The sequence below is a fragment of the Cygnus atratus genome, chromosome 11 (assembly GCF_013377495.2).
Source record: "Cygnus atratus isolate AKBS03 ecotype Queensland, Australia chromosome 11, CAtr_DNAZoo_HiC_assembly, whole genome shotgun sequence".
Taxonomy (NCBI): domain Eukaryota; kingdom Metazoa; phylum Chordata; class Aves; order Anseriformes; family Anatidae; genus Cygnus; species Cygnus atratus.
The window spans coordinates 14,366,561-14,383,212 of NC_066372.1; positions in this window are offsets into that span (position 1 = coordinate 14,366,561).

The following is a 16,652-nucleotide window of genomic DNA, read 5'->3' on the forward strand; positions in this document are numbered from 1 at the left end:
AATCAAATGTCTCTGAAACATGACCTGCAAGCAAAGACCGAACAGCCTGGGATTGTTCAGTTGAGAGAAGAGAAAATTCAGTGGGGAACTTAAGTTTTGAATAACATAAAAAAGGCACTTAGAAAAGCTATAATCTGTCCTCTGCTTTCAGAGGTAGTAGGATAAGTAGAAATAGGAATAAATTGCAGCAGGAAAGACTCAGAATAGATATCAGGAGAAGCTTTCAAGTGAAGAAGAGAACAAAGCACCAGGGATATGGTTGAAATCCCCATCTCTGGTAGTATTTAAATGGGACAAACATCTTCTAGGGATGACATGAGGAGAGTTTGTCCTGCCCTGGGGCAGGAAAATGGGTATGATGCTCTGCTGAGGTCTGCTCTGAATGTGATGTCCGTATTTGTATAGAAGAGGAAACATCTCTGTTTGATACCAGCAGTACTGGATAAGGCACTAAAATAACAAGCAGCTTCTAAAACAGAAAGAAGGCATGAGCACATTCAAAGAGAGCAGCAATGGACACTGAATAAAAGTGGAGGCAGAAAAAAGCACCCTAGCTCACTGAGTCCATATAGGAAGATCCTTTACCCTGGCCAGGAGCTGCTTATTGTAGCATGGTGCCTGCTGGATGAGGATCCTGAGTTGTTTCTCAGGCTCCAGGGTGGTTGCTTGTGCAGCCATAAATTGGTTCCTGGTATAATTTATTTGACTCAGCTGATATTGTTTGTTATCTTTCAGCTAGCACGGATCATAAGACCAAACTGGTCTCATTCACCCCAGTGTCTCCTGAGATACGGGAGTGCTGTTGGTGTTCACCAACACAGGGAAGGAACAACTCAGTTTGCTGCTTCCTTCAAAAAACTGTACTCATAGCATGGCTCTTCCATTTCAATCTCACTACCAAAAATAAAACAAGAGAGATCTGAGTTTAAACCAGATTGCTATCCTATGTAGAAGAAATATCTCGGACTTCTTGAAGCTTTTGCACACCCTTCTTTCTCCTCTTGCTTCCACCTGTAAAGCCATCCAATTTTAGGAGGATGAGGAGCAAGCAAGATAAATTCCTGAACTACAAAACTACAGCAACTCCTGTCCCTTCCTCTTCTTTAACTGACATACCCGTAGGCATGCATTCCCTTACTTTATTGATATCCAAACCATGCAGTTATTTCTATTCATGAAGCAGATCAGAACAAGTTCCACTAATGACTAAGAGATGTACTCGGAAGCGCAGAATTCTACAAATTAGCAATCAAACACAATAAAAAAATCAAAGATACTGCATTACAAAATACACTTTGTTCATTTATTTTAACAAGTATCACTTATTTTCAATTATTTACAATGCTAGTTAGCATACTCATAAAAGTACTGTAGCATATTGAGTTAAAAGAAATGGATTCTTAGTGCTGGGAAATCTCAGCAGAGCTCTTGGCTATTAAACACTAGCAGAAAAATGTGGAGGGATTGTCACGGTGGGCTGTTTTCTGGGCTTTTTACTTGTTGGGGAGGACTTTTTGATGGGGTAAAGATAATTGGGTCTGCAGATTAAGTGAGTGAGGAATAGCTGAGTTCTCACTGTTTACAGTTTTGTAAATTTCCACATCTCACTTCACGTCTTCCAGCTCCTCTCTCCTTTTAACAAATCCAACACTCAGGGCCTTATCTCAAGGTGCCCTTTAAAGTCTGAATTCTCTGGCTTTCTTCAGCTGCTCATCATATAAAGACAGTTATTTTTTTGGCATTTCATTTCCTGCTTTTTTCCTCTTCCTCTTGCATCTTTTATAGATGGTGATAAATGTGAATAACAATGCACCCAGTGTGAAAAGTAGAGTGTAAAACTCAATTCCATTCAATTTCTCTTTTATTCTAACTTTAAGTCTTAGATTTACCCATGTCTCACTCCACTGGACCTGTCACCTGAATTAAATAGAGACTCTTAAAACTGATTGCTGCAAGGAAATATATCTTAGAAGCAAGAATGTTGCAGCATTTTAAAGAAAATTTCCTAATAAACGTTGAGCCTCATTTAAATTGTATTTCCCACCCCTGAGATATGGAAGCAGCTCAATGTCAATCAGAAGGGGAGAAAAGCGCCCTTAATTTTGGATGATCTATTTTCAAAATCCTGTTGAAAGCAGCAAAATACTCTGATAATTCGCACATCATGCAAATGACAAAGAAAGAGAAGGGCCAGCAGGCAGGGAGTACTGAGACACTCTTGTCTGCTTTTATGCGTCACTGCTGACACCTGCTGCGTAACCGCCTGGCAGAGTCATATCCCTGAAAACAGAGAGAGAACCGGCTCCTCTGGCTCGGTCAAGGGAGTCCTGGCTTTTATAGCAGGAGGGGAACAGTGTCAAGATTGTCCATGCCGTGACGAATGAAGCAGGTTTAACCGCGAGAAGAAAAACAGCTGTCTGGGGTGGGGAGGCTTTTTCCAGCTGTATGCTGCTTTTATTTATTATTATTTTTTTCCAGTATTCAAGGCTTTTGCTTGTTTTTTGGTGTTTTCTTGGCTTTCTTGGTAACCTAGGCTTTTTTTACTTTTTCAGGCTCTGAACTGGATGGGACTGAGCTGCCCTTGGACCCTGGCCATGGGAGAAGTGATCACGAGCAGGTGATGCTGCAGCCAGAGCTGATAGAGATCCAAAGCAATTTTAGTTTAGAAATAAAAGCGGTTGTCTCGAGCAATGATCGTTTCTTTAGCACGTCTCAGTCTTTGAGTGGGTATGGGTTAATCTGGTTGGTGGCTCCCTGCCAATACGTGGGAGTAGCTCTGGCAAAAAGCGTGGTTTTTCTCTCTGTTCCCTCTGTAAAATGTGAAGTTCTCACCTGCCATAAACCTTCATGCTGTAAAAGGCTGCTCTATGCAAGAAGATGCCCAGCAGTGCTATCATAGTTATCTGATGTGACACAATAAGCATTTGGGAGCCAGCTTACTTTGGCATGGTGGCACAGTGAGGAATCTGATGGACAACTTGTATTAACATCACACAGCGTGGGAGGAAAAAACAAAAGAAATAGAGAAGAATTTTCTCTTTAAACAGATGCATGATAAAAGAACAGAGGCAGATAATGGATAGATTTGCTTTGTTAAGGAAATGTCCATAGTATTTGCATTTTATAATTGTTCCTGCAAAGGTTAGTGTGAGCTGAATCTCTGCTTAGATTTCTTGCGCTTTTACTTTTCTTCCTGTGTGGCATGGCAGAATGCTAAATAGCTTCATTTCCATCATGCCAGGGGTTACAGCATGATCTCTACTCATTCCTCCACTGAACAGCAAACCAGATGCCGCCCCACCTTCTCCTGCAGCGAGGGTCTGGGAGGAGGGAGCCTGGCAGAAGCTCCCCCAGGGGACCAGCACAACAGCAGCACAACTCATCCCCCCCGCCCCAAACAAAACCGACCACAAGGAGCAGAACAATGCTCGCCATTATTAATCCCGCTGTGATTCTAAATGTCGTGCTATTACTGTACGCACAAAGATACTTGAAGGTTTTCTGATTTCAATTAAGATTATTATCTCCTCTGAGAGATGCTTTTTCTGCTGTTGGGAAATCTCTTTAGCTGATCTGCTCTGAAACAGCAGCAGACAGTGGTAAATACGCCTGCTTGTATTAAGTTTGCATAACTGGTGCACTCCCCCTGCCTTGCTGAGGTCCCCTTGCTTTGTCACCCCCTCTGAGAGTTGGTCAGGGACTCTCAAGATGGGCTGCAGGCAGCAAGGATTAGACGTGCTCTGCCAGAAACCCCCTCTTGTGCAATACTCAGGAACAGCACCTGTGCTGAGAGACAGACTGAGCAGGACTGGGAAGTGCTGAGCATTGCTGCTGGTGCACTGATACTGGGAACGGGGACAGGTAAGGAATCCAGCTGAAACGGACTCCCAGCACTGCACAACTTGAGTCACTTGTGAAATGGATGATGCCACTGTCAAGCTATGAGGTGATCCCTTGTAGTCTCCAAGAAAGCCCGAATGTCTTAGTGCAAGGAGCTCATCGCAAATTCACAAATGATGGAGTTTGTATTCTTGGTTCCCTTACACATTTAATTTGCACTCTTCTTAAGCTACCTGTGTCAAGTGGAACTCAAGACATTGCCCTAGAAAAAAACATCACTAAAATTTTTACTCTGCAGTGCTGTGTCTGCCAAACAGCCTTGATCCAGCTCCCAGGACACAGAAATCTGTACTACAAAATGACCAGAACAACTCATCACCTCTCTGTTAGTCTCAGCAAGGAAGCCGAGAGATGAGCTGGCCAGGAATAGAAATCATAGGTAAAGAGCAAGAGAAAGACAAATGACAAGCATACATTTGCCCTGATACTCCAGGTGCACTGCAGCTAAGGGGTCAGCCTACTGCAATCTGCAGGGTATAGCTTTTCCCTAATACTAAAAATGGATATTCAATATTCAGTACCTTATATGTTGCTGGTCTCTGTTCCAGTGTGCTAAATCCATACAAACTTGCAGCTACCATAACATAAATCAACTTCATCTTCCCTCCTACTTCTGGATATGAGCTTCTCTATCCTCCACAACTATCTCCAGAAGTTTCTCTCCCACACAGCTTTAGTATTAGACATATTTTCATCTCAAATTGACTTTCTCTTCCTTCCTTCATATGTTACTTTCCCAGGATGAAGCATAATCAAGGAAGATGAAGACACATCTTAACCCCAAGGCTGCCACTGCCTGCCATTCCTTATGAAAGCTTTACAGAACATTCGAGATACACATGAAGCTTGATGTGGACTCTTTAAATTTCAAGAGCATTTAATAAATTTGGAACTAGTCTGACTCTGTTGTAGCAGAGATAAATTTCTTACATTGATACAATCTCCAATGAGCACTGCACATCATTTAATAAATGTATTTATTAAATACATAAAAGATTTGAAAATGGAGCTCTTGTCTTGCTGAACCTTATTATCTTCATCCTTATTTAACATTTATTTTCTTGAGACGAGACAATATTTGTTAAATCTTGAACACGTCATTGCAAAATACACCCATGGTTTATTCAGTCTGACTCTAAATATTAGATTTCAACATTTGCTAGACCTGGCTCCTTATTTAATCTACCAAGATCTCTAACAAGCACAAGGAAAGATTTGCTAACTCAAAAATAACTGTTATTGAATCTCCAGTGGGTTTGTAAAAATCTACATAATATTTAATAAATCTGCCCTAAGATTTAAGCAAATCTGTTTAACTTCCATTAAAATTGGAAAAGGCATTTGTTGGAGTCCTTGTCGGATTCATGCAAAACTTCATAAGTGTATCAGATGTTACCAAAATCCTATTAAACTGTCATGTGAGCTTTCTGTTTCATTTCACGTCATTGTTGATTATTAATGTATTAGTGCATAAATAGCTGCTCTGTCTTCCTAGGCATCGCTACCCTCCTGTCCTGCTCACTCGCTACTGTGAGAATTCAGCTGGTGGGAAATCATAAGTCTCTGCCAGAGCTGATCTCCCTGCATTCCTGCTACGTCACCTTTTAGATTGCAGCCCATAATTTTGCAGCCCTTTGCTGGGAATGGATAGATTGCCTTTGTCAGTTTTATACATCTTCTCGAAGGAGACACATTCTTAGAAAAAAATGTAATCATGCTGTATCAATAGCAGAAACAATGCTTACCCACCTCTTATTATCCCAGCATCTTGCCAGGCTACGGCAGACAGAATAAAAACATTGTACTTAGTTTTCAACCTGCATGCAGAGCATTTTTATGTCTCTGTCTATCTGGTTCCAGTATTTCTGTGGCAGCAAGCCCGAATTATCTTTGGCCCAAATCCTCTGCCAACTTGTCTTGCAGATCACCCTGCACCCTGATCATAACATTTCACTTGAAAAGAAAAAATTGAAAACAATTATGTTTTGTGTGGTTCTATAAACCACTTTCCCTGGCCTTTCAGAGTCCAGGAATAGGTAAAGCACGGTCTGGGAACTCTGTTTTTGTTCTGTATTTCCAGCCTTTTCATTTCTCGACGGTTGCCTTGAAGTCCCTTCTTTTCCATGACAATTAACAGAGATCCTCTCTTTAGGGGGTCTGACCTGGGAGCAGGGAGCAAAAGGTAGCAGATGATATGCTAAAACTCTCAACACCAGAAATGAAGGATCAAACCTCCTCAAGGCGAGTGAAAAGAAGCTCAGCCACCTGAATCTCATCCCCATTTGTCAATAGCATGAAATATCTCACCGTTTTTCTTGCTAGGCTGTCTGCACGGAAGGAGATAGCAGGAATACAACAGCGGACAGTGCTGCAGGGTGTCTGCATGAGGACTCATCACCTAATAGTAGGTAGCACTGCAGTGCAGAAGGAAGAAGCTTTCACTGAACGCTACAGAAATTTAGGGACAGGATAGCCATCAAGAGCAGCTGTTCTTGGAAACATGCTGGCAGAGCTAATTCCAGTACATAATGGGCATCTTCAGCTCTCCTTCCAGGATAGCAGAGCTATCAGACTTTCCCTTTAGTGCTTATCAAAATCCTTTTGCAAAAACATGATGCTAGTATATTATTTAATTTGAGTACTTTGATATGACAATGAAGAAGACCAGACAGGCCAGACATGACAGATAACTGTTGGCAGTTCAAGCTGCTACTAAAAATAAAGGAATGGATTTATGAAAGGGTTACAGAGAAAGGTTCTGCTTTCCAGCTGAGCCCATGCAGAGGGCCCACATATTATACGTTTGAGTTTGAGCTCAAGTAAAATATGTAAGTCTCTACAGATTTGTAAGTTTGCCTGTGATAATTTGCTACTGGGTTCAGGCTATTCTCATAGTGATTTATTGTCTTGGATGTTCCAAGCATTATTTATTGCTACAAACAGTAGAGCCAACTATTAGAAAGAACTGGTATAGTTGACACAAGGCTGGAATATTTAGGGATTTTTTAAATACCATTTATAGAGTTGGAGAATTGTGAGAAATTCTCGAGGAAGGCAGAAAAGAAAAACATGGACAATGTAACTGCACATGCTCAGAAGTGGTCAGTGATTTTCTGAGTGTCTTAAAAAATCCTACCACTTCTGTTTTTTGAAAAAGCTGGGCATTAACGATGTGAAAATCTGGCCTCCTGCATGTGAACTGTGGTAGGTACACAGCATGGAGATATGCAATATGCATATCTACTTCTGGAAACAGCCTTGTGAATGAAAATAAACAATTAAACAAATACAACTGAAAAAAATGCAAACAAAAAAAAACAAACCAAACAAAAAAATACATCTCAAAATGCCCCAGAGGAGATCTCAGGCTGCTTGTACTCTAAGCTAGTTATTTAACATATAAGCTGTTTTATCCTGAGAAGAAATCATGTTCCAGGCAGGAATAGTTCTGCAATCCCCATTAATACATGTCTATATATTGACCCCGATAAATATAGAAATGCTGAATAAACAGTTCTGAGATCCTTCAAGAAGAAAAGCAACCCCTGATCCAGTTGTGACCAGTGCATAGGACTGGATTTAAGACACAGCTATTTAAGAATCAGTCTGTAATAGCAAATAGCGAACACAATTTAAATCAATCCAGCGGTCTTGCAGGACTGAGAAACAAATAAACAACTTCTTCACTACAGTAGTATTAGCATTTACCTTGAGGAAAGCAAACTTCATAAAATATGAGGCAGAGAATCAACAGCTAAGAGGGTAAAAAATTTTCCCGTGGTATGAAAATTATTGAAAAGATCATATTACATACTCACTAAAATTTATAACATCATAATAGTAAAAGGAAAAAAACACAGGCAAAAGAGCTGTCTTTGGTTCAGCTGCAGATTATTATCTTTTTTTTAAAGAAAGATACCAGCAGATACTTAAAGAAGAAGACGCTCACTGAAAAGCAGCACTTGGGCCAAAAAGAAGAAAACAGAAGAGAACAGACTCGGCCAATTCCAACGTAAAATTTATCAAATGGTAGGGCAAAAAAGACTTCCAGAAACAACTCCCAAAAGGCAATTGAAGTAACAATTCAACCATATCAGAAACAAGAAACTCGTCAGATATTTCACACTGGCAGATCCTGATCAGGATGTAATGGATGCTCAAGGAAGAAAAGTACATAGCACAAAACCTGGATAAATTCCTCTGTCAGAGTTCGCCAGGGAGGAGGTCAGAAGTTTAGGAGGAACGGATCTGAAGCACTCTCAATTTAAAATGTGCATCAAACAACTTTCAGGGTAATTTTTTACGAGGTGGGTGGTTAAGTTCCAGATGAAGGAATATTCAGTGTTGATAACTGTAAAGTGAGGTACATGAGGGAAATAATTTTAATGGTAAATACACAGCAACAGGTTCCAAATTAGATGGCGTCCCTTAGGAAAGAGATTTTGAAATCACTATATATTTCTCTGAAAAGAGACAGTTCAATGCTCAGCAGAGGTCAAAGGCATACAGAGCATGTCAGCAATAATCAGGAAAGAAGTAGAGAACAAACAAAAAAACATCATTATAACACTATATAAATGCCCCACATCCCGACTGCTCTGGTTGTGCTTTCTAGAAAAAAAGTCTGTAGAAATACAAGGGGAACAGAGAGGGCTGGTGAGCCAGAACAAACAGGCACAGAGCAGGCTCTGTACACAGAGAAATCAAAAGCCATGGGCTCATCAACTTAGAAAACAAATGAGTAAGGGGTGTACGTATGGTTATATAAAATCATAAATAGTACAGAGGAAGTGACTGCAAGCAATTATTCCCTGTTTCTCGTAAGGCAGAAATAAGAGGCACCGAATACACTGATCAGACCATAGACTTAAACAAACAAAAGGAAGTCCTTTTCCATACACAAAGCATAATCAAACTGTAGCGCTCATTGCCCAAAGTCTAAATGGGTTCAAAAAGCAATTAGACAAATTCATGGAAGAAAAGTACATCAAGGGCTTATTAAACACAGTGAAGTGGATCCAAGCTCCAATCTGGGACTCTTTAAACTGCAGATTACTGAAAAATGGGGAGGGCTGCTGGCAGGGAACTTTCTTTCTCTTCTTTTTCTCTTTCTTATACTCATTTGTAAGCACCCACTACTAGCCATGGACAGAGAGAATACCCTGGTCTAGCTGGACGTGTGCTCTGAAACCAGACAGTTATTTTTAGTCTGTGATCTTCCCCACTGTAGCGACTGTACAGAACCATATCCAAGAGCTGCCAGCCTTGCTTCTCTATAGTCCTTTCCTTTTGCCCCTTGCACAGGATGAGCAGTAGGGGAGGAAACCCACTGCCTCTACAGCAAACCTCCTCTCTAAGGCAGGACCAAAGCACAAAGGTAGGCAGCAGGGTGTCCTTTTGGTGCTATATTCAGCACCTGCTCAGTGGATAAACCAGGAGCCATTAGTGCCTTCAGCATTCACATGGAGTCAGGGGCTGGAGAAAAATCTCCTAAAGGCTGCCCTGGGATGAGCCCACGGGTGCAAGGCAGGTGCTGGCAGGGCAGCACCATGCTTACTAGCCCAGCCAGCACCCCAAGGGACCAAATTCTGTCAGAGCAACTCATACTGCTGCTTGGACAAAGCTGGTGCTCAAAAGCATTCTTTGTTCTGTCCACTCCCAACAGAAAAATGATTGCTAATTCTCTTTGAAGACCTTTTGAAACAGAGCTCCAAGGTCCATGTGGTGGGTCCAAAGAATGACAAATATGTAGCACAGAGGAAACCTGGAAGCACCGTACCACTCTTATCACAGTTAATCTTTGGAGCCACTTAATCATACAGGGCTTTCAGTTACTAAGGTCCTTTTTAATTTAGAGCAAGAGTGTGTGGTAATTAGCCTTAACCAGGTCATTGATCTTAGGGGAATATACTCTCCAAGAACCTACATCCATCTTGCATACTTGTGGGAGGGAAATGCTGATAAGCTTGACATCTCTGCTCACAGTATTAACAAGGCAAGTTAATATTGACCTTCTGTTAGGGCCCTTCACACCAAGCCAGCGAGGGAAATGCAAGGGCATTTCTCCCATAAGCCTGCTTATTCCTTTTCACCCAGTGGTATAATTGCACTGACACGAACGGAGGGTTTTCACCTTTACCTCGATCTAAGTACATAGATGTTCTCCGCGACCTGCCATTTGCTTCACAAATATCACCAGGGTTTACAGACAGTTTCAACAGGAACTTTGCTTCCTCCCTACTTCTGCTCGTCCCTGGGGCAAAGCCCAAGCCCTGGCTCTAATGACCTGCTGCCACATTAACAGCTGGGATATCACTAATTGTGCCATCCAGCTTGTGCCAGTGGGCTGCAAGAACGGAGATGCTGAGAACCAAGACAAATGGATTCATCTCAACAGCACGTGCCTTGCTGCAGGGACAGAGGGACAGAGGCCCTACGCAGGAACCATTTCACAGCCTAACATTTCCACAGCCTATTTCTTCAAAATGAGGGATCAAATAAGTCAAAACCATTCATCACCTGCTATTTCCTCACATGAGCCACTCACGGTGACCATGCCTGTTGCCGCTGGTAAGCCCCAGCCCAAGGTGAGGCAGCAGTGGTCATTCATTGCCATGCACCAGGTCAACATTAAATCTGCAGGGGTTCTAATTGGCCTTAAATTCTCAATTTTTACTCTGAAAGGCTCTCTTCTGGCTTTTCAAGATTTTTTTTTTAATTTTTTTTTTTATTTTTTTTTTTTGTTCAGCATTGGCTCTTTAGGAAACTCTTCATGGACTAATATCTCACTTTCCTCTCACAGCCTTTGTGGAAGACAAAGGGGAAGCAGCCTGGACCTCTCCCTTACCCAGATTTCCCACATCATGTTGTTGTTGTTACTGCCAGGGTTTTTTTTTTCCTCTCTGGGTCTCCTGCCAAACATTTGTCTGCTTTGTCATTTTTTTTTCCCCTTGGGAAAATAAATAAATAAATAAAGCCTGTTTAATCTTAGCAAATTTTTTTTTTCCACCTCAATAGCCTCAAAATTTTCCCTGGAGAGCTGTAAGCCCTTTAAATATATTTAGGTTGCCAGATTTCTTATGTTCTCTCTCCAGGAAGCCAATTTTGCTTCTAAGCTCTTGAGAAAGGGCCAGTCTCATCTTTTCTTGCACTTTGAAGCCATTGTACGACACCTTCCCTCCTTCCTGTCTTCTTTTCTCAGTCCTCTTTAGGTTTAGTACTTGTCCCTGAGATAGCATAAAGGCCAGAAACCCTTCCCAGGCTTGTGTTAAGCTCCTTATCCACTCCAGGTCTTTCATCCTGTATCCATCAGCAAGTCATTCTGGTGTTTCATGACAACCACCCCCCCGTGCATTGCTTTACACCGGGCTGAAGGGACTAACAAGGACTAAATGCTTCAATGGCTGTGTGCCCTGCTGTGATTTACGGGGGAATATTTATTTTATTTTATTTTATTTTATTTTATTTTATTTATGTTGCAGAATCAGCTCTTTAGGAAACTCAGTATGGCCCATTATCTCATTTTGTCCATAATATTTTTTTTTTGAAAAACAAAGAAAATGTTGCCCAGCTCTTTTTCTTTTTTCCTTTTTTCCCTTCTCTTTTTTTCCTACTGAATGTCACCTCTGGAATGCTTGCTGGGTGTGGAAAATTCCAGAGCAAAACGATCTCCTGGGATCTGCTCCGTTCCATATGACCCAAACCTCTTTTCCAGATATCTTGATTTGTTTCAGCACTGCCAGAGCATGATCAGACAAAGACACAGTGCCTAACAAGTCTCACCACGCACGTGGGGACGAGCCTGGTTCAATTACAAAAGGAAAGTGGTTCCAGTGCACAAACTGAAGGCAAGACAGCTTGTAGTGTCTGTTACTGAACCAGTAAATGAGTTGTACAATACGTGACCTCTGGGACAAACACAAGTCCCTTCTTCAGATGTTGGCAGGTTTATAAACAATGCAAAAGAAAAAGGAGAAAAAAAAAAAGCAGCTGAAGTGTTCTGTGACCTGCGGAGAAGAAAGATTTACACTGCTGACTGACCGGCTTCATGGCGAGATTGGAGCAGAGTCAGTAATGTATCTTCAGGCACAGGGGAACAGCCATGGCTACTCAATAAAAATTACTGTTTATTTTATAATCAACAGTTCTGAAGTGAGAAACTCCCAGCTTCTCTAATTCCTGATGATAAATTATTCGTGGGATCAATGAGATTCCTTTTTACTCGTCCCCTATTTAACATATATAAACCAAGCATACATTATAGTGCTTAAGTAGCACCTTTGCAGCCAGGAATTAAAAATGTTTCATACGTTATTCCATAAATATGTCAAGCTAGTTATTACCCTAAGACAAGCTTCACTAAGGCTCTGTCCATCTGGTGTCATGACAGTGCAGAGCGGATTTAATATCACGAGTGCCTCTGGGAGCGGTTGCCCTGACTTGTGCTCTAAGAATGCTCCTCTCGTCCACCCAGCATCCTGGGGATGGGAAATTGTCCCCTGGTCTCATCAGAAAATGGAATTTCCATCTTGCGAGGAAGGGCACGTTTCTCTGTTTGGTTTAAACAAGAACCACGATAACAAGTTAAAACATTCTTTTTTTTTTTTTTTTTCCTGAAACGAAATATTCTGAGTGTGTCTTTTCAGTCTTATCAGAACACTCAGCCATGATATTGTACTGCTTGCAAATCCATTCAAATAATAATTCCAATGCACTCATGTACAGCAAAACATGAGACCTTTTGCACTCAAAATCTCAAGCCACTGCTTGGTTAACCTGAAGCTCTGCAGTATGACCTTGGGCCTGAACTCTTAAAAAGCAGCTTATGAAAGAAAAAGTTCCAGGTGTAATTACTGCAGGAGCCTGGCTACCGAGAAACACAGAGCAAAACACAAATAGGATTAGCTTCCATGAAATCTTGACGATGGCTGTGTAATTTATGCAGGATTCTTTGGCTTGGCGGCATCTTTCTCGCTTTTTGGGCTCCACTCCTGTTATCTCCGAGCAGGAGAAGGCCACTATTGTTCTCCTGCCAGCCCCAATAGCCTTTAGTTAGATTTAAGAGAAAGTGGCTGTGGGAAATGAAGATTAACACTCTGGGGACAGGTGAGATTATCTCGTTGAAGGTTATTATAGTTTCCATAAATCGAATATATATGTCTATGTATACACACACTAATGTCCAGCAGATCTATAGCACGAGGTACAAATGGAAAGCCTGGGGAATATTTAATCACAAGGACTTATCGTATGTGTCTGGGGGAGGCGATGTGCTGTGCAAGTGGCAATGCTGAGAAGAGGACTGGCTGGAAAATGCTAGGGGAAATGCAGGCAGTGCATGCGCCTGACCCCCTGTGGGGATCTGCACGTACATGCCTGGATGGGCCTTTCAGTTCTCTCTGATGGAAGAACAAAAATGAAGCAATCAGTAATTAAAAATTCCTCACCCAATTTATACACAAGGTTCTTTCCATGGTTGTTCATGTGGTGGCACCGGGCCAGTTAAAGCCCTAAGTCCAAGTGCTGCCTTTATTGATGGATTTGCTACCACAGTGCAATTTCTGTAGCCTAAACCAATTTTTGATTGCTTTGTTTGGGACAGGATTATTGTTCTCTGTTGTGGACGGCCAAATTAATCACTCGTGTACGTAAGGCACGGTGTGCATACTAAGTCTTGGTCTTATTTCACCTGTCTCCACAGGGACACAAACACCAGACGTACAACAGCAATTATCATCAGAAACAGACAGAAACAAGAGCATTCAGAGGTGGAGCTCAGCATGGGACAGTTCACATGGCCTGGCTCAGCAAAAACTGTGCCACAGCTCACGTGCAAACAGCTCCAAAACCCATGGTCAGGTCTTAAAAGAAAACAAAGGGTCCCTGGGGTCATTCTGCTTGGCTCCCCAGCCTTGAGCATCACAACCCCAAACCCTCGCTGAATTGTACTGGTAACAAACAGTGTTGATGGCAGAGTAAGAGGATACACCAGGAACAGAAAATACATATCTCTCTTCTGTAACAGTAGTGAACTGTGCCTGGTTTAAATGGGAAAAACAGGTTTCTGGCCAAATCTGCTGCTAGCCTTCAAAATACATAAAATGCAACAAGTGATGGGTTTAGCACAGGGCTCAAGTCTCTGGGTCCTGAAAACACTGCAAGCTACCTTGCTTTTGATCTGGTGGTTATCACATCTGCAGATGGCTGGCTAGGTTTGTGCAGCAGCTTGCTGACAAGTATTGCTCGTGCCGCATGCATTCAGTCTCTTCATTATATAGCAGCTCCAGCAAACCCTTGCTGATTGTGTTCCTCTAATTCGTTGTGCAGGGAGTAGGCTGCCAGTCACCTTCTATTTGTCTGCAATCAGCCATGCATTTGTTTGGCCATATCTGTGCCTTTGGAGGAACCATCCCTCTGGCCAGCCTGGGCTGGGGAGGGACAGGGTAAGCAAGCAGCTGGGTTGGGAAGGAACCTGGGATGGGGAATTCGCAGAAGGACTTGGATTAGGGAGGCCATAAACTCTGTGCCCTGTGCAATGTCATTGGGAACCGAGCATTTGCACTGCAGGAAGGTGGCTTTCTTCCACCCCTTGAATGCAATTCTGGCTCAGTAGCCACCTAAAACCTGCTTCTTTCTCCTAAGTACAGTTTTTAAGTACAGTGAGCGCTTGAGGATTGTACAGGGGGAAAGTTGAATGATGAAGAGGTGCCCACTCAAACACGGCACATATTCTGGGGTTCCTCCTATCTCCTGCGCTGCCCTTTTGCTCTTGCCCACAATGGGCGGTTGGGTCAGTGAATCTCCCAGTGACATAAAGCAGAGGGACAGGCACGAATCATTCAATAGTCTCTGTTGGAGCAATGCTGCTGCAGCAGTCCAAATACCCACTGGCGATGTCAAACAAGGCACTGCTCAGTTTTTCAAGGAGATTTTAAACGGGCTTGTGCTTTTACTTCTGAAATAAATGTCAGGAGTAACCTGTTTGCTGTCTGGGCAGAGAAAGGGGCCTTTTAGGGTGGTGCTTATCATCTTGGTATACCATTAAGGTTGCATAAGTTTTGTACCAGGAATAATTATGAATGATCCTAGGTAATCACCTGAGTCATGGCACACAAGTCTTATCAAAGTTCTACAACAGATACCTCTCACTTTCCTTCTTCTGGCATATTCTCTTAAAAAAATAAAAAATAAAAAAAAAAGGCAAGAAAAAAAAAAGCCTAATATAGGGCAAATAACTCTGACTTGTTTATTACAACCTCAGGAAAAGGAACAGAATGTCAGAGGTAGAAACATGATAACAACTGTTTTTCACATCTTTCATCAGAAAGGCAGAATGTCCCAGGGACAGGCTGCCATCAGGATTCAGAGGTAAGCAGAAACTTTGAAAATCAGGTGGCAAACTTAGAAGGACAAAGGAGAGATGGGATCCAGGCTGTTTTTTTTTTTTTTTTTTTTTTTTTTCCTGACCTTGCTAGCTCAGTCCCAAGAACTATGGCCCCCCACGGTGGCAAGGGTGATGTAAAAGAAATAAAGTATGACATAGAGGAATGCAATAACATGAATGTGTAGAGGCATCGATTGCAACTGAGACTCCTTGGTTTCAGCTTTATGTCACTACCAACTGATATATGTTTCCTTCTCAGAAGGGAATATGATCTCAGTAAGACAGGAAAGGAGTAATAGGAAGTATTATTCTTCCAGTGTTACACACAGGCAGCTTAGGCAAACAACTAGCTCACACCTCTTCAGAGAGTCTGCAATAGAAATTGGTCTTAAATCTGCATCTCCTGGGGACTAGTGTAACATTTAGGCCACAAAATCAGCTTCTTTCCCTATGGACCGGCTTTTTTTTTCCCCTCTGTAAATGCTCAACCAGTGCTTATTTGTTCTCCAGAAGGCACCCAGCCACCACACAGGACCAGCTTTTCTCACGAGACTCTCAGTGCTGCTCACTTGGAAATGTCCTCACCAGGCTGGAAAGTCAGGGCGAGCCCTTGAAAAACCTGGCATTTAATCACTCACATTTCATCTTCTGTTTCACCTAAAGCAGAGACTTTCCACATAAACCGCACAAGTCAGCCACACTTCATTTAACCATGACTTCTAACATCAGTCACACAGGGCAGCACCTCCATGCCAGTGTTTCCTAGCCTCCATCCAGCAGAGAGGGCTTAGTCAGATGGCTCATATCTCCTCCCTCCATGCCAAGGAGCAGATTTGTTCTCATCTGTTCTGCCCATCTTTCCTGCCACACTTTTTTCCACCTTTGCATTACCCTTAGATGAGAAAAGCAGTGTAGGGACAGGGCATGCTTTACCTTCTGGTTCAAGCGAGACAGAGGTTGTCTTAAATCTGAGCTGTTTCCTGCGGCCCAAGTGAATTTAGAACAGGGTCACCCATCATCTTACCTGCTTGCCATTCTCTGAAACCGGAGATCTAAGTGGTCTTTGGGGCGGATTCAAATTCCTACTGCTGCTACTTGCTCCTGTCTTTCCCATCTCTCTCATTTGCAAACCATGTTTTGAGGCTGTGGAAAGAGGCATGAAGCAATACATTAGACATCTGTCATCTGTATGCTTTTTCTTGTGATTGCTAATCACTTTGAGCATGTTAATGCAGTGCAAAGAATAGGAAGTGAGAAATGTCACTGACAGTGAACCTCAGAAAGCACGGATAAAGATCTAGCTGGCCAGACGTTACTCCGAATCCTATCTGAATCTGAAGTTCTAGCACCTGTGAAAACATGCTGGAAA